Source organism: Musca autumnalis, unplaced genomic scaffold (genome assembly GCF_047663935.1).
Source record: "Musca autumnalis isolate F117 unplaced genomic scaffold, ASM4766393v1 scaffold_1, whole genome shotgun sequence".
NCBI lineage: Eukaryota > Metazoa > Arthropoda > Insecta > Diptera > Muscidae > Musca > Musca autumnalis.
Window position 1 is genome coordinate 160,992,793 of NW_027411644.1, and position 24,543 is coordinate 161,017,335.

At 34.1% G+C, this 24,543-nt stretch overlaps 1 protein-coding gene across 1 annotated transcript in view; it reads right to left on the reverse strand.

Annotated features, from left to right (window-relative positions):
* Positions 1-24,543, reverse strand: part of Abd-B (Homeobox protein abdominal B) — a 67,543-nt gene that overhangs the window by 29,895 nt on the left and 13,105 nt on the right. The gene's annotated exons all lie outside the window — the stretch shown is intronic.

Sequence of the window (24,543 nt, forward strand, 5' to 3'; positions counted from 1 at the left end):
TCCAAAACTGTAGAAATGGTAGAAGCTTCCAGCCATATTTTCGTTGCTTAGTTTTTTTGGCAAAATTGATACCGAAATTTGCTTAGTATGAAATGAAAATAGAGGTTTCACTTCCTTAGTGACTTATTGTAAAATTTAGCGAACAACATTTTTGTCTTTGACACCATTCTTTTTAAATGATGTTTTGTGTGACAATTTTGACAAAACTCACATGGAGTACGAATTTAACCCTAAAACGTGTTTTTAATTTTGCGTACTTCTGAAGTTTAGGTAAGATATAAAGTTTTGGTGTATTCTAGGAGATATAGTAGAACTTGATGACGATTAAATTTGTAGAATATTTTGATCTGATACGATTACATTTTATAGGATAAAAAATATGAAAAATGAAACCAGGGACCCGATAAACAATAGAACTGAAGGTTAGGTCTAATCCAGTGCCGATCAAGAAGAGCAAAGCCACAAAACATTGGTAATTTATGACAGTGTGTTAATAAGATTGTATGCACGCAAGCTACAAAACAAAAACAAATCAAAACATTTGCTCTCCCTTGCACTCTCTTTCTTTGCGTTCGGATCGTATGTTTGTGAATTGCCGAAAATCTTCGTAACCAGCGACAAATGGATGTTCGGCACTGGTCTAAATCCATTCATTTTTAGAGTTTTGGTCAGGTTTTTTGTAAAATTGGCCACTGTGCGTTCCGTTCTTCATTCTGTTGTGTTCAAGGTCATTTTGAAATTTCTTTTCTAATTTATTTATTTTTCCCCTAATTAGGTTCAAAACTCTTAATTAGACCCACTAGCGACATTTAATTAATGAAATGTAAAATGTTTTTGGCCACATTCATTTACATTTGCACCAAATACCCATTCAAATTAATGCCAAATAAATTAAATTCCAATAATCTCATGATTCCCCACAAAAAACAAAAGTTATAGCCTTCTAAGGAGAGACTTTTTTTCTGTTTACAATCACTTCCAAGCTCTTACGAATTAATGACCATTAAAAATGAGCAATAATGCCAACAAAACGGTAACAAAACAAATTAATTTCATTTAAAGTGGCGCTAAAATGACATTGAAAAAAATTAAACGGCCACAAAAATAATAATACCCAAAGCCCAAAGCGCAGCGCACTTATACCAGCAAAAACAACAACAACAAACATTATGCCGATTGTATACAAAACAAAAATCTATAACTTTCACTTTTGCCACAAGTCGTAACTCAATTTTGTTGTACCAATAAAACTATTTACGATTATGACGATGATGGGGCTCTAAACTTAAAAAAAAAAAGAAATGTGAAAAAACACAGAGAGGGATTGACAGGAGGGTGGGTGGCTAAGCCAAAAGACTTTGATTGAAAGCAAAAGTCTCTCAAAATAACAAGAGAAGGCAGCAAAACAAAAAAAAGAAAACTTATGAACCACAAAATAATTAAATTTTTATTGTTACTAATAAATTTAAGGCTAATTCAGGAGTTGCCTTCAAAACTATGCCAACAACAACACGTTGAAAGAGAAAAATAAATACAAAATATTGGTAAAAAAACACCTAGAATATGATTGTTTAGATGAATGGAGAGTATTGCTAACCAGGCCTAGTATATTTTGAAAATAATAACAATCATAAAAATAAACCGAACAGTAGCACCACCACCACCAACAACAACGTGAAGAAATTGTACGCAATAAAACTGTAGAAACATTGATGAATGATGACGACGAAGAACCTTTATTGCAATACGTGAAATGTTCAACTCTCAGTCTGTATGGCTGTCTGTCTGGGGATCTATCCACCATATAGACATACATTTATGGGTCGGTCTTTCTTCCTTTATTTTGTTTATGATTGATTTAAACGACCTTCAAGTTGTAAAAAAATAAATTATACTATTCGAACGCTGAACAACGAACGACAGCAACAGCAAATTAATGGCATATTTAGCATACTGGTCGTAATTCTTCAAACATTTTGCCAACATACACACATAGCTAGACCATTCAGTCAGTCCATTGACTTATCATTCCAGAGCTGTTTTTTGGTTTGCTTCAAAGGCGGGAGAAAAATTATCATAATATTATGGATACACACAAGTGTTTATATAATGAACTTAGTGGAGTATAAAAATTAAAGTTTTTTTATTTGAAATTTATTCGAAATTCTCACTTATTTATGTAGAGAATTAAATTAAATGTGAATTGATTTTTATTCGAAAAGATACATCTATATCAAGTGGCCAAGCATTGTTTGTTGTTGATTTTGAATATTAGGAGTGTATAAATATTTTTTTTTCGTAAAATTGGGATTTTTCAGCTAGTTTTGGTAAGACAGATACATATTGGCTACCCACCAGTCTTGGGAGCTTTGAATAAGTAAAAGAGGTTTTATGTTAATTTGACCTCAATATTGTAGACCTTCCACCATAATGAACCATTAACATTCTGCCAGGTATGGATAAAATGATGTTTAAGGAAAAAAATGGAACAAATGAAAAATACTACCCAATGGCTTTAAGATTTGGTGGCAACCTTTGTAGCCAAGAAAACGCAAACTAAAAGATTTGCTTCTGAAATGTATTTCAACATCACTATCTATACAAATTTTCGGAGGTAAGGAACTCACTTACTGGGTACTCATCAACTGCCAGGAAAATCGCCTAAACATTTTCACTAGAGTTCGAAGTTGTGAGATAAGGCTGTGTTCTTGGGAAATACGTTCTGGAAGGGTACAAAGAGACCAAAATATACCTGACTTCTTACTAAAATCTGTTTTGAATCTGTTATAGCCATACCTATTTTTGTAGTGAACTTTGTTACAAATTTTTACCATTCTATGGGTTGCCTATAGTAGAAATCGATTTTCCTGCCAAAACCCCCATTTTTTGTTACTACCGATTGGTAATTTCTATATAGGATTCGATTGTAAACATATTGGAACTAAGGAAAGCAAAACATAAGATCAAAATATGGGAACGTGTGGGCGTGGCTCCTAAAGGCGAAAAATGTTTCTCAATTTTGGAAAATACGTAATTTTTGCAAATTTCTGGGGAAAGAAACAGCTATTTCTCAGAAACTATAACAGATATTGTGTTCGTTGTTCTTTTGTTAGATATGTAGGTAGGATTGTTGCCTTTAATAGTCGTTTTAATAAATCACCGTAGCGTTTACACCAAGTGAGCTATTTTATTTTTCCTCAGGTACTAAATTTTAGTGAAATTCCAAGATTAGTGGACAAGAACTTTTAGGGAACAGCTTGGAACAAAGTTCTGTTTCCACAGAATGATTCTCGAATGTCCCTTTTTCAGCCCATATATACCTTTGTACCCACACTATTCCGTCCGTTTAACACTTTTTAAATTGTTTGACCGTTTCCCATATAATTTATAGATTTTTCACACAAATGAACATTTTTTAATATATGAGTTTTTATAAGAGTTATAAAAGTTTTGTGAGCATTTTTTTCAATTTTGGAAAAATTAAATTCTTTTAAAACAATTTTTTAATTTTTTTGTATTTTTTTGGTTTGCTTATTGGGGTTTGACCTTACTTAAATGGTTAGAACATATGAACAACTCAAAAACACTCATATTTTGCATGAACAAAACACAAACTTTAAATTTTGACCTTAAATTCCTTTGCAACCGCTAGACTGAATTTCTAACAAAAAAGGAATTACTTAAATATCTCTATCCGTTCAAAAGTTACAGAGTTTTGACCAGGAAAAACGATCCTGAGCCACTGACGACCTTTATTTGTTTAAAATTTAACATAAATTTTCCTCTAAGGAAGGAAATTATTCCTAACTCGAAGATGATGCAGACCTACAGTTGCTACCTTTTCACCTCCATTATTTAATTTAAAAGTTTGTGTTTTTTTCTACACATCTTTAGACGACATTATAACGGAAGTTGAAAGAGAAACTTTATGCCTTGGCAAAAGTAATCATAACTTACTTCAAATAACTTTTATAAAGCCACAGAAGTTTTTTCTGTCTATCGTGCTTTCTTTTTTATTTATTTTTGCTTCAATGAACCAAAAAAAAAAAAAAAACAAAAAAAAAACTTTGAGTAAAGTAGGTACAACTTTCTAGCTGAATTGAAATAATAACAAAAAGAAAATGAGCTCACATAGAAAAAAATACAAAAGAATAAGGAAAATAGAAACCAGAAATACCTAAAGGCAAAAGGAATTTCGTTTAAGTAATTCATCCCTTCCACCTCCCCCTACCCAAAATTATGTGAAATTCTCCGAAACTAGTCTTGCTGAAACGGATACCATAGCACATAGTCAGATAACGTACACGCAATTTACTGATAAGCACAGTGGCAACGACCCAACTGGGATCGATATTTTTACAAAAAGCATTTGAAAGCCACAAGGCGAAGCATGGAAAAAAGCATGGGGTTGCTACAAAAGTTCTAAATAGATTTTCCTTAAATCTCTAAAAGTGTGATTTTTTGGATACATTGTTTGAAGAAGTTTACAGGTTTAATTTATTTCCTACAGTAGCGAACAAACTTAAAGGCAAATTTCCTTCATCCATAGTTTAAAGAACCAAAGTTCCTTTGGTTATTTTCAACGATTGGAAAAATAATTTTCATTTAGTATCCTCGTTTGTTCCTTGGTTGGGTAAAACTAAGATTTCTTTACCCAAGGATATAGTCGAAATGAGAAAACATTTATCGCATGTCATGCAGACTAAAAATACAAAAATCTACTTCCATACTTTACAAATTCATACACGCAATATTGTATTTTAAAGGCAACGTTCGTGCAAAGCAGCTGTGTCAGAGTTTCCCAAATTGCTTAACTGTGGAACATACTCGCCTTTAATTTGGGGAAACGATTTAATATAGGCATTTGTTTCATTCCATATCAAGATTTTAGAATGGCTAGAACTAAAAAGTAGTTCTATTACCAAGCAAAAATACTCATTAGAAAACCCACTACTAACACATTATTTTTACAAGGGCAGGTCGCGCGAAAATTGTAGTTATTTCAGGCCACTTAAATAAGTAGTCACGATTTAAGTCACTAGTTGCTTAACTACTTATTTAAGTGCTCAGAAAATAACTACTTATTTCGCGCGTCATTTAAAATAATGGGTTAGTAGGGAGTTCTGTAATGTGTATTTGTGCTGGGTACGAACTTCCTGAACATTGACCAAAACAAAATGAAAATTTCCCACTCCCATGAGCTCCGATTTTGTGTTAGCTTATCTTCGCATAACCTGCAGTAGTCAACATTTGCGGGACATTGGTATTATTCTGCAGTGGTCCAATGACTACTTCATGGAAAGCAGACATGCAGTTATTCGCTTGGAGTTTTGCCTATATACTTTACAGCTAGATTTTTTTGGCACAAGGGTGGCTTGATTGAGTTGTCGACTTCAAGGCACCAGTTTATCTGTCATTTTATTACCTACAAGGTTGCAATGACCCGGGACCCAACACAAAGTAACGATTTATTTTAACAGATGTGATGGAATGCGGCCTAAGTGATTCAAGGGCCGCTTGACTATCCATATAGAAAGTCCCCGGTACTGCTAAGTCCCTTTTCACGTTACTTATCATGTCTGCAGTTTTTTTTTTTTGCTTGCAAAGATCTCAGCTTGGAAAACACTACAATTTTCGTTCAAGTTGTATATAAATTGAGTGTATCGCTGTAGACGTCTGATCCTGTTTCCATCTTGAATCCATCGTTATATATCTCAATACTGAGTAGAGGTGCCAAGTTGTGTTTCTAGGCCTCCCTGCGGGGCATTTGGACATTAATTTGGTCGTGGAGCTATACAAAATTTCAGTGTGACTTTTCTTAACTGAGCCATGAATATATCTCCTTGAGTCGGAGCTCACTCCTGGTTGATAGTTTCCGTATTATTCAATGGCTGAAGGTCAAGCAGTAAATTGAGGGCCGCCTGTGGAGTTCTTTTCATATACCAGAGAACCATAAGTGAGAATTGGGCTTACTATGGTAGTGATGATCTAATGGTTAACCTGCGGTTACAATCTCCAACTCTTACAAATGGCGTTCTTGCGTGAATATAGGGCTATTAGACCTCTGTTGGTACGTTTTTGACATTTCACTTTCAAGTTAATTGGTGGTCCAGAACTATGCCGAGGTACTTGAGTGTGAGTGAGCTTTAGGGTGACTCCATCAAGCATTGGTAGGACGAATGGATTGACTTTTCTCTTGTTCGTGAACAGAACCAACTCTGTCTTACCAGCTCTCTCCAAGAGCATTGTTGTGTGCCCATCTCCTTGAACTCCTTGCATGAGTTCCGATAGTGTTTGTGGGAACTTCCCGCTAATCACGTAGTCAGCATTTGTTATGGGGTTTATTCGTCGGATATCAAATTCCTTAGGTATTTAGAAGCCACATCAGCGGCGAAAGAATGTCACCTTGTGGTGTATCCCTGGTGACAGACTTCCGAATGAAACTCTCACCGATATTTGAGTTGAATATCCTCTTCGGGGCATTCCATAAATCCATATAAGCAGTGTAGAGGAAACACCTAAGTTAGAGGGGGCATCATGGATGGACTCAACCTTAACGTTGTTAAAGGCACCTTCTATGTAAAGAAAGGCTGCTAATGTATAGTTTAAGCCTTCCATATTTCTCTCGATAAAATACACGACCTCATTCAACACAGTCTTCACCGATATAGCAATGCTAGGCAGGACTTATAACAGTACTTCAAAGTCTGGACCTGCTTCCAGCAGCATTTCTAAGATTTTCAGTGGAAAGTAACATAGGCTGATCGATCTATCAGATTCTCCTTACCGTTGCATAACAAATTCTTTTGCGCTTGCCGTGGAAGTACTAGAACCATGACCATATTTTCAAGTACGAAAGTTCAACCGAAAATAATCTACGCTACTTATAGAAAAGTTTTGGATGACTGAAATGCTCAGGAAATCTAGGCACGAGGGGCATAATCAACTGCGTAAAATATTCTGTTTCGACACATACTACCTTCTTATCAGTTACAAAGAATCTTTTAAGGCCTCGGTACATAAGCAATATTTTGTTGTTTCAATAGTTGAAGAATATTTAATAGGCGGAAGCAAAGTAGACTTTAGTTTCGGATGCAGACAAACTTCCTCAACAGTTCCTTAACCGCCGACTCTGTGTCGATAAACAGATCAATAAGAGGCACCAGAAAATTAAGCTGGTGGTGCAATGGTATGCACACCCGCTTTGCACGCTGAAGGTCGTGGGTCCGATTCCCCGACCAGGCAACATCAAACATTTTCAACGGTGGCAAAATACCCCTCTGTAATGTTGGCGACATTTCCTGAGTATTTCAGCCATGAAAAACTTCTCTACAAGTGGTGTCTTTGGACGTTCGGACTCGGCATTAAACTGTAGGTCCCATATCATTGAACTAATATGAATCGGAGTGCACTCATTGATATGAGAGAAGTCTCCCTTATCTCTTCCGGGATGTTTGTGAAACCATTATTATTATATTAAGAAATTGTCTGCATCCTCCTAAATCTGATGACCGCAGAATTGAATCGGAGTAACCAAAATCAAACACCCACTACTTATAAAAGAGTAAAGAACGGCGAGCCGAAATCGAATTAGGTTACCCTTGGCCTTTTAGTATTAAACTTAAGTAAGAAAGCCAGCCGCCTATGTACCGAGGACTTTATTATTTCATTATCTAAATTTGATATGCCTTCAAAGCTCATGTAGCTTTACAGGATGACCCTAGCTGATGTAGAGGATAGTGTGTCCCATTATAATTCAGCCGACTGCTGGAAAATGTTATACTAGATGCTAATATGTATGGGAATTGCACACTATACACAAACCAACACATATTACTGGCTTATGTCGACGAGTCCACATACAACCCATCATTAGTGTCGATCGGCGACAAAACTTTGTTAATGGACAGACAGTAGGGGTTGAACGGCCCGTCGATGGTCGTACAAAGTCTTTATTAACCCACTTAGCGCCGAGAATTTTTTTAGAAGAAAACTTAAAATTTTTTATGAAAAATATATTTTTGAGATTTTTCAAACATTTTTTTAAAAAATAGCTTTTTTCTCTAAAACGTATAGTTTTCCTGCAATCGGGCCTTCTTTTAAAAGTTCCAAAAACTTTGGAGGGTAATATAGGTGTATCCTTTCATGCCAATCCCTTGGTTTTTTATTTATTTTTATTATTGAAAAAAAAAAAACAGAGTTATACGTCAATTTTTGCAACCATTTTTTGTGGCGTTTAAACGACCAGTGGCTTTATCTGGGTTAAATAGGACACAACGACCAACATGTTGAAGTTGGCATTAAAGAATACTCCTTTTCTCATTTCAAAATCCCTAAAACTCATTTTTTCTCTCCTACTATTTCCCAAATTTTTTACTTCAAATTAAACTTTAACTTAAATTCATTGCAACAAACTCCCGTTTGGGAAACTCTGACTTCTAAGGAAATTCCAACCAATAATGCCGGCAGCTTAAATTGAAATCAAAATGAAAAAACGACAAGAAAAGAGGCAGACAGAGAACGAAAAAAAAACAACAACAAAAGTAAAACAGGGGAAACATTTTCTCAACATTTTTTGGGGGTGGTTTCTGGTTTTAACAAAATGAAAATACAAACAACAGCAAAGCAAAATGGTTTATGTAGGCAAAATACAAAATAACATGAACTGGGTTGTACAACAATATGAGGACGACTGAATGTGTAGGATAGAATTTGCTGCGTGTGTTTGTGTGTTGTATATTTGTCATACAACGTAAGCAGATCTACTGTAATAGTACATCTGTGCACGATATAGTATGTAAAAATGTGTGTAAGGAAAACATCGTTGTTGTTGATGTCGGCTGGGTTGGTTGGTTTCTGCTGATTCCATGCCAAAAATATACCAAATACCCCCGAGATAGAAAGAGGGTGGTAATATTGCGTGGGTTGCCAATGTTCTAAAATAGTACAAAAGGAAGAAATACAACCTGAACTGAACTCATGCTGATGACGATGATGATAGAGAAGAAGAAGCAGAACAAGAAAACGAAGAAGAGGCACACACACACGGCTGTACAACTATACAAAGTGAAATTAACTTTAAGGGAGTAGCACGCCATTTGAATAAATATTGTGCTGACTTCAAAATAAGCGTCTTGTTTTGGGCTCGTGTTAGCTAGCTGATGTAGTAGTCTAGGGTGTAGGAGAGGGGTTGTGCGGTGGTGTGGATGTTCAGGGTTATAAGCACGAGTATTCCTAATGTAACATTTTGTTGTTGTTATTCTTCTTCTTTTGCTGCTGGGTTTCCTCTGTGCGGTGTTACAATGAACTTTTGCCAACTTTGTTGTTGTAGATTTGTATGTGTGTGGATTTGTATATTACCAATCCAATATCCAACAGACATACCCTTCCATTATTATTTTGCTTTTTTACTTTTACTTTGTTTTGCTTTGTTATTTTTAACTTGTTTTGAGCTTAGTGGGTATCGTTGTGTTGTGCCTGTAAGGCTGTTGTAAGCAAAAAACAACGGCTCACTGAATAACTAACTATGTATGACGGTTATTGTCAGTTGTACCACCCTCTACCCCCCTAGGCCTTAACCAAGGAAATGCCTTGATGCCACTGGGGATTTATGTTGTATGAATGTGTGTGTATGTTTGTGTTACTTATCTGATGAGGAGTCTGTTTAGGATGAATAACTATGTGGAAATTATGTTTATGTAAAAAAATGTAAATGCGAAAAGGAAAGGAAAAAATTGCACGAGCACTAAAACTTTTACATTTAGACACAAGTGAAGAAGTAAACAAACATGTGTATGTTGGAAAGTGTGTTGTATGTTTTCATGGAGATTAGAGCCAATGTTGGTAGGTATATTATTTCAGTGAAGATAATTTTAAATCTTATCAAAACGAGGAAATAGAGCGAAACAATCCAAGCAAAACAAACGGCAAGTAATGAATGCCAAACAACCAAACTGTAATGAAATCATCCCCAATTACAATGACTTCAGTAATAGTAGCGTTTGGAAAAATATCTATGCAAAACAAGATTTTGGAATTTGGGAATTGAAGATAGCAGCAGTTGGTGTTAATGAAGATATTGTGTGTGTTGCAGTACACAAAATCTAGTGAAAATTTTCACACTTATAAAGAAACTAAATTTTAAACATTTTCCAAAAATTGGAGATTCTTACAAGTTCTGGAATAGGACAATTTTTGTATAAAATTAAAAAAATTGAATTTTTTAAAGACATTATAGAAATAGACTATCCGATACTTTATATACCCAACAAAGAAGAACTCGGCTTAGGGTAAATCAAAAGCTTTGTTCCTTTTCGGGCAAGAATCTTCAAGTTTTACAACTTTTTACGCAAAAATTGTTCCTTTACTTGATATAAGCATACAATTGATATGAGAGCAATTCACAATTTTTGCCACTTTTGCCATTTTTTAAGTAAAGGAACAGAACAAAAATTATAGCAAAGAAAAGGTCCCAATTTCCTTAAGGTTCTTTGAACTAAATAGGTATTCTGAGGTTAAAAAAAGAAATATTTTGAGAAACAAATTTAAGTTACGACAAAAGGTTAGGTTATATAACAGTTCCAACATCTAGACGCCCTTTAAAGTGAAAATAAGTATTATCATCTTGAAACTTAACGACAAAACAGATGTAGAAGATAAGACAGTTCGCATAAAATCTTCTAAGAATAAAATTTAACACTTCCAGGAGAATTTTTTTTTATTTTTTGAACAAATTTTAAATTTTTGAAAATTTGTTTTTGTATTTTTATGGATTGTTTATTGGTGTCAGACCTTTTTTAATAGATTTGAAATACCCAAAACTGATTATGCAAAATATGAAAAACTCATTTTTTTAACTTTGACCTTGAATTCCGAATTTGATCGTGGACCCCAAAAGATGCCATTCATTTTTAGATCAAAAGCATGTCATTTACACCAATGCTTTGACATGTCAATTTCACTAATGCTTTGGCATTTCATTTCCACCAATGCTTTGGCATGCCATTTTTACCAACCCTTGGCAATGACATTATCATTACGACGAGCGTTTTAACAACGTTGATTGTGATTTCGAGTCTCCGAAAATGTGTATAAATAAAACACACAAAATTCATCTCTATTGGATCGATGTAATGGGTTCAAATGCTAATGGAAAGATCGGATTTTTTACGACTTCATTCGAACCCATGCATAAGATGCAATGAAATCACGTCATCGTATAGAACCCCTTCCTTCAAATTTTCTTTTGATGATTACCCTATTTTCCTTTAAACTACGGATGTCCGGTGTGTTGGAATCAAATAGTGTGATTAGCTGTTTTTAGGAAACTTAAATTCACCCAGAACAAGTCTGACTACGGGGTTTTCAAAACCAACAACCCTGGAAAAAGAAATCTAGAAAATAATATATATAAAATATAAAAGTTACGGTACAGGACTTAAATAGCTCATTGCACCCATGTTCGAATGGCATATTTGGTATCGGACATTTTGCAGGGAATGGTTCAATTGAAATTATCATTAGAGAGGACATGTTGATGTTCCTCTTCGCATCACACCGTCTTGGGATAGCACACTCAAGCAGATGAGAAAACATGACGGTCGACCTACCATCGATCCAGCCGCGTCAGTAAGCTCAGTCTTGACAAAGAAACATTTTACAACGGAATGAGATTGACAGACATCTTAGCGACAAAATACGGCTGTTACCAGGGCTAGAGTTGAAGACCTCAGTTTGGCTTAAGAACTGACAAATCAACCTTTGACCAGATATTTACGTTGCGGCAACTCATGGATGAGACCCAAGACATGCAGATCGACACTTACCATCATTTTTGACTATTACAAAGCAGCCTTCGACAGCCCTATACGTTCAAAGGTATTCCAAGCCATGTCTGAATTTGGTATTTCTGAAAACTCATTCGACTTTGTACCAGGTCCTCGGTCATCGACGTGCAGTTGCGAGCAAAACTCAATTGAGTATACTCTTTTTTCTTTGCCACTCTAATTAGAGCGCATATACTTTGCTTGTTTTCGAGTGGGAGGAAAATACGCTCGAAATCGAGCAGATTCTAATCTTGTCGAGTACTATCCGTAGTACCGTTGTTTGGTATTTTCTTGGCTTTGTACACCGCTCGAGCGTGCCACACAAAAAAGAATGGGGAGCAAACTTCATGTAAAACTCGTACTCCCACTAGCGAATATTTTCCACTCGCGAGTATTTGTAACTGGCGAGTAAAACTGAGCAAATTGGAGCTATGAACCGAATAGCTTCTTGTTAATGTAATGGCTGATTAATGTAAAAAGATGCAGTGCGGAGGCACTTACCCTTGTCGGTCCAGGTTTTGATATAGCCCCCATCATCTTTGGGACTACAAAACTTTCCCCCAGAAATTTGTCAGTATAGGTTCACGTGTTGATATAGTCCTCATAGAATAGTTCCTCCCGATTTTCGGTATTTTGAAGGTTTTAGCTACATTATCTTACAAAAGTCGCTGAAATTAAGTATTTTGTCTTCTTTGGGGTACCTTCCAATTTTCGGCATTTTCAAGTTTTAGGCTGTTTATCACACCAAAATGGCTGAAATTTCGTATCTAGTCTTCGTTTGGACCATTAAACTCTCTCCCAGAAATATGTTGCTATAGGTTCCTCATAGATCGATACCTCATGATATTCAAAGTTTTAGTATAGTTATCACACCAAAATTGCTTAAATTTCGTATTTAGTATTCATTATTAGCAATAAAGTTTTCCCCTGAAATTTTTTGCTATGGGTCTACGTTTTGGTATAGCCACACTCCCTCCGGATTTTCAAGGTTTTAGCTTTATTACCACACTGAAATGGCTGAAATTTCGTATCTAGTCTTCGTTGGGGGAGCATTGAACTTTCCCTTCGTAATTTGTCGCTATAAGTTCACGTTTTGAGAGGTACTTGCTATATTTTGATATTTTCAAGAATTTAGCCTTCGTGTTTAGCCTTGTTATTTACCCTTCGATAGGGGTATAAATATTTTAATTTATTTTTTGGATATAACAAGTTCGTCACGGACTAACATAATCAAATGTTTCGTTGGTAAAACATTTTGTTCATACCCCAACCCTCTGCAATGTGCTTCCCAACTAAATATAAATGTAATATTGTTGTGCTTCCTCCCATGCACTGTGTTAAGGATTTAAAGCTTTATGAATTTTTGAATAATTTATTTTCACACTTCATTTTATATTCCAGAACAGTAGTAGAGCGGCAAACAAATTCTAACCCCAATCCCTCTCCACCAAAAAAATAACCCAAAAAAGAACAGAAAATAAAACGATATGAAACTGTGATGAATGCTTTTAGTAAATCCATTGTTAGTATATTTTAGGATTTTATTTGCCGGTCTGCTTTTTTCATTCTATCTCCATATTTCTTTTTGCTGTTGTTATTGTGAATGTGTTTTGAGCTTCCATTTCTTCATCATTTTTTGGGGATTTTTATTTTCGTTATGGTGAAGGGATTAACTTTGATTTTTTACGGTTTATAGTATTTTCCCTTGATTTCATGGAAGATTTTCTGTTTTATTTTAAATTGGAATTTTTGCCAAAGGGAAAAACATTTGCTGTCTCATTTCGGGGTGTTGGGGATGATGATGACTGAAGAAAAAATGAAAGGAAAATTTGCTTAATGAAGTTTTGTTGTACAATAAATTATTCTTTTTTAACAAAATTGAACAATAATGCCGAAAGTATTTATTTTCAAAGCTAACAAATTGAATATTTATGCACCAACAGTGCAGAGTGGAAGGATATAGTTCCAGGAAACATATCGCCCATTTACTCAAAGAGTGACATATCTGAAAAAAACAGTTCCGAGAAAAACACATTTTAAGTTGACGATTGAAATTTTATTTCCCAACTTAAAAATATTATTACACAAAAACTAAAATATTTACTGTGCAAGATCAAGCATGATTTGAAGTGTTGTGGTGCTTCATAAACTAATGAAATCATTTTGTTGAATAATGCCAAACTCGTAGTAAATGAGCTGTAACTAATTGAGTTTTAGAGATATCAATATGAAAATGTGAGACAAGATAAAATAGAAGTCGTAGAAAAGATTGAAATTGCTAACTCAGAAAACGCATTTTTTAGTAGCAGGCTAATATTTTATATATAGTTAATATAACTACAGTAAAATCCCAATAGTACGCTATCAAAGATATCGGATATTTTTTTTTTAGTTATCGTGGTTTTCCATTTAACTGAGTCAACATCCGAAGAAAATAGCTTCAACGACCGACCGACAGTTTATTGATTTGACTGTTTTATCTTTCAAAATTTGATGCCTATATCCTATAGTCCTACAATTTTCAAAATATCGTATTTATGAAATTTGTCAACAGGCATCGAAAAACTTGATACATCTTCTACAAGATGTGGGTATATCAAAATTCCAAGGCTGGGATTATAAAAACATAATTGTGAGAAGTGTGATAATAATAAATGCTTTGATTTTTAAAATCTTTAAAAAGTATCAATGAATGAATGCTGGCTCTTCTTCTGGTATCCGATATCAAACTATAAGGAACTACTTTTGCTTTTTCCCCAAAAATTCCCTTTTCTCAGCGAAAGGTTCAGTATACTTCTCTAACAAAATAAAAAAATATTTAAAATTCGAATAACTTCAGTCGGTGTCATGCTGATGATATCTTTCCCCTAATGAAACCCAATAAGTGTTTTATATACTTTTCTATGTAAGTATGCATGTGAATTTACCCTCAGAAATTTTGAAATGAAAAACTTCAATTTTTTATAGGACACGCTTTAAACACATTAAATTGCTTAATTTAATCGAATGAAGCCATTCGATAGGCTTCATTCAGTTGTGTGAGATTTTTTTAATTCAACAACAAAAATCTTTTTTTTTTCTTAATGTAAAATAACCCAAAGGTGTAACCGCCATTAAGAGAAGGCAAATCAGACCCATGCAGCAGAAAAAAAAATAAAAATTAATGAAAGAAGGGAACATCAAGTCGTAACACATTAAGAAAACAAGCCAAGTGCATTCATCCATTGACACATGAATTCCATATCGATAATGAATAAAACACCAATCCCTCTTTTGGGAGAAAATGGTTGTTTGTTGTATCTTTTTTATACGAAAACAGGTATCAGATACTTTTTTCTTGCATTTAAGACAAGTCTTGTGAATACTTTTGTCATTGGCCGATTGTTTCTAGCCTCTGCTTGGACCATACCCCAGACAAACAACACTGGCTTTGAAAATAATATTCCTTGACCAAATTAACTACAAGGAATATCCATGCATTTGTCTGTCCCATTTCTCCCGGTTTTCTTTTTTTGTCTTTTTTGGTGTCGCGTCTCTTCTCTTGTCTCGCTGACATTATTAATTGAAATATAAATTTAACATTTTATGAGTTTTTGTCTCTTCTACAGATTACGTGATATGCCTTGGAATTAATGTATTGTATTTTAGATTGGTTGGTTTTTTTCTTTCTTCCATTCGTTATTTCGTTTTTTTCTCTTGAAGCCATTTAGGCCCTCTACTACCCACTATGCATTCAATTCAATGGCCAAAATGCCTGTCTGATTATTTCGATGCTTAAAAAGGGCTTTATATTAAGTAGATTGGTATTTGCCGTTGAAAAGGAGATGTGTGTTCGTACTTCTTCGACCAACCGTTAATTTACATTTATATGAAACAAAAAACAGCAACACAAAGAAACACACATTTCCATAAGAAATGTCGAAAAAGAAAAGGAACCCAGTATGTAATCAGAAAAAGTGAAATAATGCTAATCTGATTAAAGATGTCCAACTCCAAAAAGGAATTATACAACCACATTAGGCCATGTCACAGTGTGGAGGAGACAAAAGGTCAAAGTGGCTACAAGAAATTATATACACGATGGTTCATGAATAAAATGGTGCTTTAATGAAAGTTTTTGTTTTTGTAATATTTTAAAACGATTATAAGTTCCACCAGGAGGGCTATATTAACATGTGATATGATCAAAAAGTTTTTTTTTTTCAGGGAATAGAGATGGCCAAGTTAGAATTACAAGTTAATCGACTTCAAAAGTCGAAGTGTTATTCTGGTTATGGAGAAAACAATAACTAGACATTTCAGATTTCTCTTCGGGACAATTGGAATGATAGTTCTATTCACAATAGGTCTGTACGATAATCCAAAAACTTTTAAAATTTTTTTCTGAATGCTGTTCGATAACAAAAGTGTCCAGTAAAAGAGAGCGAGTGAAGAGAGTTTTTGACAGTGTTGAGACTGAGAACTTGAGAAATTTTTACTGGGAAAATTTGTCCCGCAAACATTTGTAAGTTTGGCCAGCTGATTTTTAGTCAGGTGTTTAATGTTAACAACAATTTGTAACATTATTAACCAAAAAATGTCACAACCTCACATTTTTTAGATTGTACAGCGTTGTGAATAGGATTGCATTAAATAAGTAAAATGCAATTTTAAAATTTAGGATTTTGTTCCATTTGGTTTAAAATATCAAAGGAAACAAAAACAATTTTCATACATTTTCGGAAACAGTTGACTTTCTTGCAAGTCATCTGATTGCTTGATGGTTTTTGCTGGGAAGGTGTCTGTTTACTTTTTACAATTTTCTTGCAAAAGAGAATAAGAACTCCTTACTCTCTGAGAAAGTTCTTGCTGAAAAAGTAACCAAACAGACTTAATGCTGTTCGGTAACTTTCTGAATTTTTTTGCTGCTTGAGAGAGTAAAATGCACTGAGAGAAGCTGCTGGAACTAGCTGAGTAATTACTGCAGGGAAAGTTACCGTACAGACCTATTTTGTAAGAACTTGCAAGAAAATCAGCTGTTTAGGAAAATGTATGAAAATTGTTTTTGTTTCTTTTGATATTTTTAATGGAACAGAATTGAACAGAAACATAAATTTTAAAATTGCATTTGACTTATTTAAAGCAGTAATCCTATCCACAACGCTTTAAAATCTATAAATATGTGAAATTTTCTTGCTCAAAAATGTTAACATTTCAAGTTGCTTACATTGAACAGCTGATTAAAAGTCAGCTGGCCGAACTTACAAATTTTTACTGGAAAATTTTTCCCAGCAAAAAATTGCAAGTTCTCAGTCACAAAACTCTCCAAACTCGCTCCCTTTTGCTGGACAATTTTGTTATCGAATAGCATTCAGTACAAATTTGTACAATTTTTTGGGTTATCGTACAGACCTAATATTCATCATAATTTGAAATCGATCATGATGTCGATCTTTGTTTTTATTTTTTGTTGAGATTGGTTCGAACAACAATCGAAAAAATTTTACTGAGGATTGTAACATCATGTTGTTTTTGTAGGGTATAGGGGGATACAAATGGTCTGTTCCTTCACTTAACAAAATGGTAAAAGTAGTGTAAGTTTCAAACTGCTTTCATATCAATTGTATACTTACATCAAGTAATAGATCGCTTTTCGTGTAAAATGTGGAAAAACATGAAGATTCTTGCACGTAAAGGAACAGAGCTATAATTGTACTCTCACTTAAACCACAGTTTGAAAGAAAAGGGGACAAGTCAATGTCGACTATTTATTATAGAGAAAATTGGCTCGATTTTTAATGATCGACTTTCGATTTTTTCTTCTGAATGTCAAATTAATTTATTTTATTTTTTTAATTTTATGTTTTTCTATAGTTGTGGGTAGATTCGGCATGGACTAACTTAATCCAGTTATTTTGCTGGCATATTCTGACAGGTTCATTCCAGTTTCAATATAAAAGGAATATTGTGCTTTCTCCATGAACGACTTTAGATTTTTCTTTCAAATGTCACATCGAAAAGTTGACTTTCCTTGATAGACTTAAATTTTTTCTCTGAAAACTATTTTCGATATGGAAGCTTTGTTGGGTGGCACCAAGTCATATTGAAAAGGTAGTGGTTTCACACCAGCTTTTCGAATATGAAGTGTCAATCCCTTTGTAAAAAATTAAGTTTTTAGTAATTTCCGTAACAACATAAATAAAATGTTAACACAACATATTCAAAATTTGTCGGAACCACTACCTGTTCAATTGGACCTTGGTGCCTCTATATGTCAGCGTAATGCCTGTGTATTTAAGTCAGGTAAAATGTATCTACAAGTAGTGCTTTAAGGCTCGCCCTGTATCATAGGCTTGTTGATCTAGCGGCTCTACCTTGTAACTTTGGATCTCTCCATCTACGTACTTCAGGACCTTGAAGATAGTTATCAGTTTTTTGCAGACGGTTGTGGCATACGCGAGCGATTTAAACATGCTGCCGAATGTATCCCTGGCAATCATTGGATAGTAAGTCTTTGGAATTATTCTATCAAAGACATGCTGCACGTTCAGTGATATTCTCATTTCAGCAGTCAATATGATGCTTGTTGCATGACTACATCAACTTCACAGTTTGACAGAGACTTCAACTGGGCCACCACTTAAATGTTTCACCTTTCAAATGAACTAGCAACTGTACTCACCGACCTAACTGCTGATCTCTGACTGACGTGTTGAATTGCTTGGTTCACGGTGAACTAGTTCAATTGAACGATTCACCGAAAAGAGCGTACGAACTACGTCAGTCCATATTTTGCATTATATTCCACTGAACTATGATTAGTAAACATTAGTAAAGTAAGGAACGATCAAGGAAGGAACGATTTACGAACCATTACCGCGAGACAGTTAGAACTGGTAAACAAGCGAACGAAAAGGCTGGTAAACAAGCGAACGAAAAGGCTGAATAGCTTAATGATGAACAAAAAGCTATTGAGCTAAAATAACGAACTACCGCATTTTAATGAGCTGAACTACAAAGAGCGAACAGTTGCATTATGGTTGGTTAATTCGGAAACGAAAGAACGATTACCGTTAGACAATTAGAGTTGGTGAACAATCAATAGGAAACTGAACTAAAAGAACGAACTATACAAATATATGTAGAAAAATTTTTAGTCATCTATAGGATTTTATGCATTCGGCGATATTCTAAAATGTTTATTATTTATAAAAAAAAAACTTTAGAAACGTTTTCTGTCTATAAAAGACCTGACGAATGTTTTTATCTACGGAGGACCTTCTGAAAGGTCTTTCAGTTTTCCTTCGACATGGGGACTTTTGACGCGATATTTTGAAAGGTTTTCTTTTTTACAAAAATAAATTTGGACGACCTGAAATATAATTTGAGATGGTTTCCTTTTATATCAGACCTCTTAAAGGTCTATCCACTGAGAAGATATATTGAAATGACTGCTATCTACGAAAACACTTTAATTTTTTTTTATTTCTACTTAACATTTGTTTCTCTATAAGGACCTTTTTAATTTTCTTCAGTTTGAAGGGGGACTTTTTAAAGGTCTTAGACCAGGACATTAGTCGGTAGAATACCTTTAAATGCTTCATTTATCTACACGCAAAGTAGAGAGAGCAGAATGCAATATTGTTAATATGTATGATATATATTGTTGGAGCAATAATAAATAGTTGCTGCAAAGATATATACATATGTTATGTTATATGTTTACATATTCACCATAAAATAAAATTAGCGTTTGTCGTGAAGAAAAATACATTTCAGCGGCGTAAATGTATAAAACACATTTGCATTTGAAAAACGAAAAGTTCTAGGACAGAGAAGCCACTACAGAGTCGATACGTCCGAAGATCTGCTTTACCACCAGTGAAACCAGGTAACGTAATTTGGTGACTAAGTGGGTTCGAGTCCTTGGCTTTCCTTTTTCACTTGCAAATAATTTCCGATCATCAAGCTTAACTCTAAACGAGAAAATTAATAAAATTAGTAAAGCTAAAGCAGCATTTAGAATGTTGCTACCAATTTGGCAAAACAACAACATAAGTCTGGGAACAATACTCAGAACATTCGAGTCCAATGTCCAATATGCCCAAATTAACAATTGTGTAACGGAAGGACTACAATTTGTCATTAATCGTGGCCTCCGCCGAATCTTATGTATACGAGTATTTTGAAAGGCGTTCAGCCCATGAAAGACATTGTCTTTTAAAAACCTTTGAAGGATCTTCTGTGTATATAACTGTCTTCTGAAAAAGTCTTTTTTAACTGTACAACACTTTAGGAATATTGGATTTTTAGGATTATTTATCGGTTTCCATTCTTAGCCTTTACTCCGATAAGTTTATTGTGGATAAATGAACAATGATATGGATTTGAATTTATTCTATTGGCAGTATGTTGTTATAGTATCAAATAAACGATAACACTATGTCCGGTTCAATATTTTTCTCCAAATTTATTCATTGTAATCATCAATATACCTGTTATGTTTTAACATTTAAACTGCAGCTTGAATCTGATACGGCAACAAAGAAACTTTAAGTTTAGGGGCTTTCACCAAAAACAAAAAAGAGAGAAAACTCGAATTTCAATGGTAATTGCTTAGACACCATCTTTAAAATGTATTCAAAAAAATGAAAAGCTATACTACCAGCAGCAAGTAAACGCAATTTAATGAGTCAAATTTCAAGGCAACAACAAAAACAACCATAAGATAACAAGCACTCGAAAAAAAAGAAAATTTCCAACAGAAAGAAAAAAGAAAATCTCATTAAAACAAACAAAATAACCGGTTGAATTTTCAAAAGAAAAACAAGACGAAGAAGAAACGAGGTTGGTTGCTTTTGAGGCCATTTTGATGGCTTCATTCAATGTCCACAAATGCATGCAGCAGACAACAACAGTTATGGCAGCGGGTGACCTTTTTTCTTTGCTTGAATTCTGATGTCTTCTGTCCTTTATTTTCTTACTGGTCGTTGTTGTCGTGTCTTTATCATGGGTCTGGCTGACTGTCAAGTGAATTTTGTGTAAAATACATGACCTGAACAGAGAATTTCGTTGTGTATTTTTGTTTTATATTAATTATATATTCCTTTTGTTGTTTCAATAACCTCCTGTGTTTCATGAGGTTCATTCCCCTTGCTAAGATTCAACGAGTCAAAAAAAAAACAACACCACTCACAGTGTTGACTTGTCAAATTTTTGTGTCGTGTATATAAAATATATAAAATATTGTCCAAAAAAGGCGTTGTTTTCATGTCATTGTCATTTGTTGTTTTCACACTAGTTGATGTATAGTTTTGTTGTTGTTGTTTTTTAATTTATCGAATAGGTCATGAGTTGTTTTTTCTTCTTCTCAATTTGCTGATACATATCGGGATAGTTTTAATATTAAAATTTTAATAACGTTTTTTGTTAATTTATAAGTTTTATTGCTGGAATTGTCATTTGGTTGGTCAGTTAGTCGGAGGTTGTCTACCTGAACTAAATTTTTAATATTCATATTCTCAATATTCTCAGTTCAATAGGTTGGGGATGTTGGATGTAGTATACTTAGTTACTTTGGGGCTTAAAGCTTTTACTGATCGCTACCAATATCATGATTTCTTCACATTATCTTAAATTGGAAGGAACCCCAATATGAGGGCTAAATACAATCGTGGACCTATGTCACCAATTTTTGGTAGAGAGGTTCTCTGGCCACTCATAATACAGTTTGCACAATTTCAGAATTTTAAATATTTGAATTTTTTTATTAAAGTATACACGGTGCTCTTGAACCAACTTTAAATGGAAAGTGCTTACACTTGGAAAATTTGTGCGGATTCTACAACTACAAAGTTCATAGATTAGAAAAATCAATAAAATCGCCGGAGGGCTTTTTAAATAAATTGCGGTCAAATTTCACATTTCTAGCATTTTTTAGGTTTCCACGATTTATCTGGGAAACCGATAGCCCTATCAAAATGGAATGTTGTAGCAGTGAAAATTCTCTACAAGATTGTTCTTTATGATACTTTCGTAGGTTTTACCATTTTTGAGATATAGAAGTTCAAATTAGGACTGTATTGTCTCCTTATAAAACAATGTCAAGACTGCAATTTCCCAACTTAAATTTAATTATCTCAGACATGGTACAACCTAGGAAAATATTACTAAAGCCAAACTTATAGCGAATTTTCACAGCTCTCTAGTCCCATTTCGATAAGACTTACCGTTTTCAAGCAAATCCTAACAAAAAAAACCTAAAAATAAACGTGGATTTTTTAAAGGATATTTTTATGGGCCATCGAAGCTATGAATTTGGATTTCTTAAAGAATATTTTTTTTGGGCCATCATGGAAGAAATAAATTTGGATTTTTTAAGAATATTTTTTCATGGGCCATCGAAGCAATAGATTTGTATTTTTTAAAGAATATTTTTCATGGGCCATCAAAGCAATAAATTTGGATCTTTTAAAGAATATTTTTTCATGGGCCATCGAAGCAATAAATTTGGATCTTTTAAAGAATATTTTTTCATGGGCCATCGAAGCAATAAATTTGGATTTTTTAAGAATATTTTTTTCATGGGTCATGGAAGAAATAAATTTGGATTTTTTAAGAATATTTTTTCATGGGCCATCGAAGCAATAGATTTGTATTTTTTAAAGAATATTTTTTCATGGGCCATCGAAGCAATAAAATTTGTATCTTTTAAAGAATATTTTTTATCGGAAAAAAATATTTTTTCAATAATTTGCCCTCTTCCTTATCTAATAGCAAGATTTTTTATAAATATTTTCTACTTTTTAAGTCTTCTCTATGATGGATTTTGATGGTAGTTCTTTCTCGAATTGCCCTATGGCCAACATTAGCCTATGATGTTGATAAATTGATAATTATTTCAAAATGCAGAAAAATTTCAACACACCTTGTTGCCATGTACTCTTCAATGCATTTCATTTCTTATCAACAAATTACTATCTGCAGCTTGAAAAATTAAATGCCAAGATGTTCTGTTTAGAGAACCATTTTAACAAGTGCTGAAGGTAAAGTGCGTCCACAACTCCAAGTAGTTGGGAAAATTAGGAAACCCGAACAATTGATTCCATATGAAAGATAAACTAACGAAGAAAATTAAGACATTTTATGGGAATTCATTCAAAAACAAGAATATGTGGGCTAAAGATGTTAAATACAAAATGCCGCCTGTCATTTAAAAGCGCTACAGGGGTATGTTCTTCCATTGTATTTACTATGTATGATCATACATATGTATTTGAACAAGTGCCCATGTTACCGTTGGTATTTGAAAAAAAAAAACACAAAGAAAGGCAACCTGAAAATGCTTTTAATAATTATTATGGTTGTTTTTGTAAAAAACACATAAAATTATTAGATTCCACTTGAAGATTTCATATTTTTTGTTTCTTGCTTAGAAAATAATTCCACATTCTTTTGAAAAGCAACAAAAGAATATTTTGAGGTACACAGAAATGTCAGCACCACATAAATTGTAGGTTTTTTCTGTTTTCGTTTTTTCATTCTCTTCTTTCAGGTGGGGTTAAAACAACAAATGCATTTAAAATTTCAATAGGGATGTTAAAGGAATTTCTAATTTAGTAATAAAAGGTTCTTCTTTTTCTTTCTTTCTTTTCTCAAAAGAGCACCTGACTTGATCGTATCTAAGCATAACTAACGGATATCTTAAAAATGGCTTATATCACTAATCAGCTGGCTGGCATACAACAGGGGAGAAGCGCAACAAATTATTTTTTATGACTTCTTAGTGTGTAAGGCCGGCCGCCATTATTAATGGCTATATAATTCCAAACTCCAGCAATGATGACGATAATGGGTGAAATGGTGGTGTATGTACGGCAGGCTAATTTATTTTCTTTCATTTTAGGTAATCATTGATATTTTAATAATCTAACCTTTGGCACCTTTTCCATGATGCTGATGCTGTTGTGGAATGTTGATGACGACGATGACTCAAGCCGACAACAATATGTTTCAGTTTTATAGCCTACCACCTTCCAATACCACCATTTTTATGGACTTATAATCATCTTAGTGCGGCAAAAAGGTCCACCACATACCAAGTAAGCGGCCTGAACTTGTTTGCCCCTTGGCCTCTCAACGTGCCTTTGAATTTTTCCCACTGAAATCAAGAGAAATTTTCTTTTCTTGTGTTTTGGCGATTGATTTAATGTGTCATTCATAGATTTTTTATAGCGCCATTTTATTGCCTGTTTTAACTTCCGATTTACCACAATTGGCCAGTTTGCCCTTTTTGACATGGTCACCAATATTACTGACTGCATTAAGCTTTAACTAGGGGGGTAGTGAATTATTTTCCAGGTCTAATGACAGAAAGTTAGCTTGGCAAGGGTAATATTACTGCACATTTGACCACACATAACGCCGCTTAGCCAGCCAGGCTCAGAGCTTAGACATTTTTTGTTTTTCTTAGGAATGTTTGTCATAGCAAGAGACCTACCACTTTAACAGGAAAATCATGTACTCAGCATACTTTATTTTATTTATGACCATTTTTAATACCCCCACATTGGTCGGCGCTATCAAATTCCTTGCTTCTTGCTACTTGTGTTTGATGACCACGTCGGGGCTGACTTAACTGCCCATTGTAATGATGGTTGTTTTGTACAAAAACAACATCAACTTAACATGCAGTCAAATCACACATACTCTCACAACACCACATATCCTTTAGCTCTCA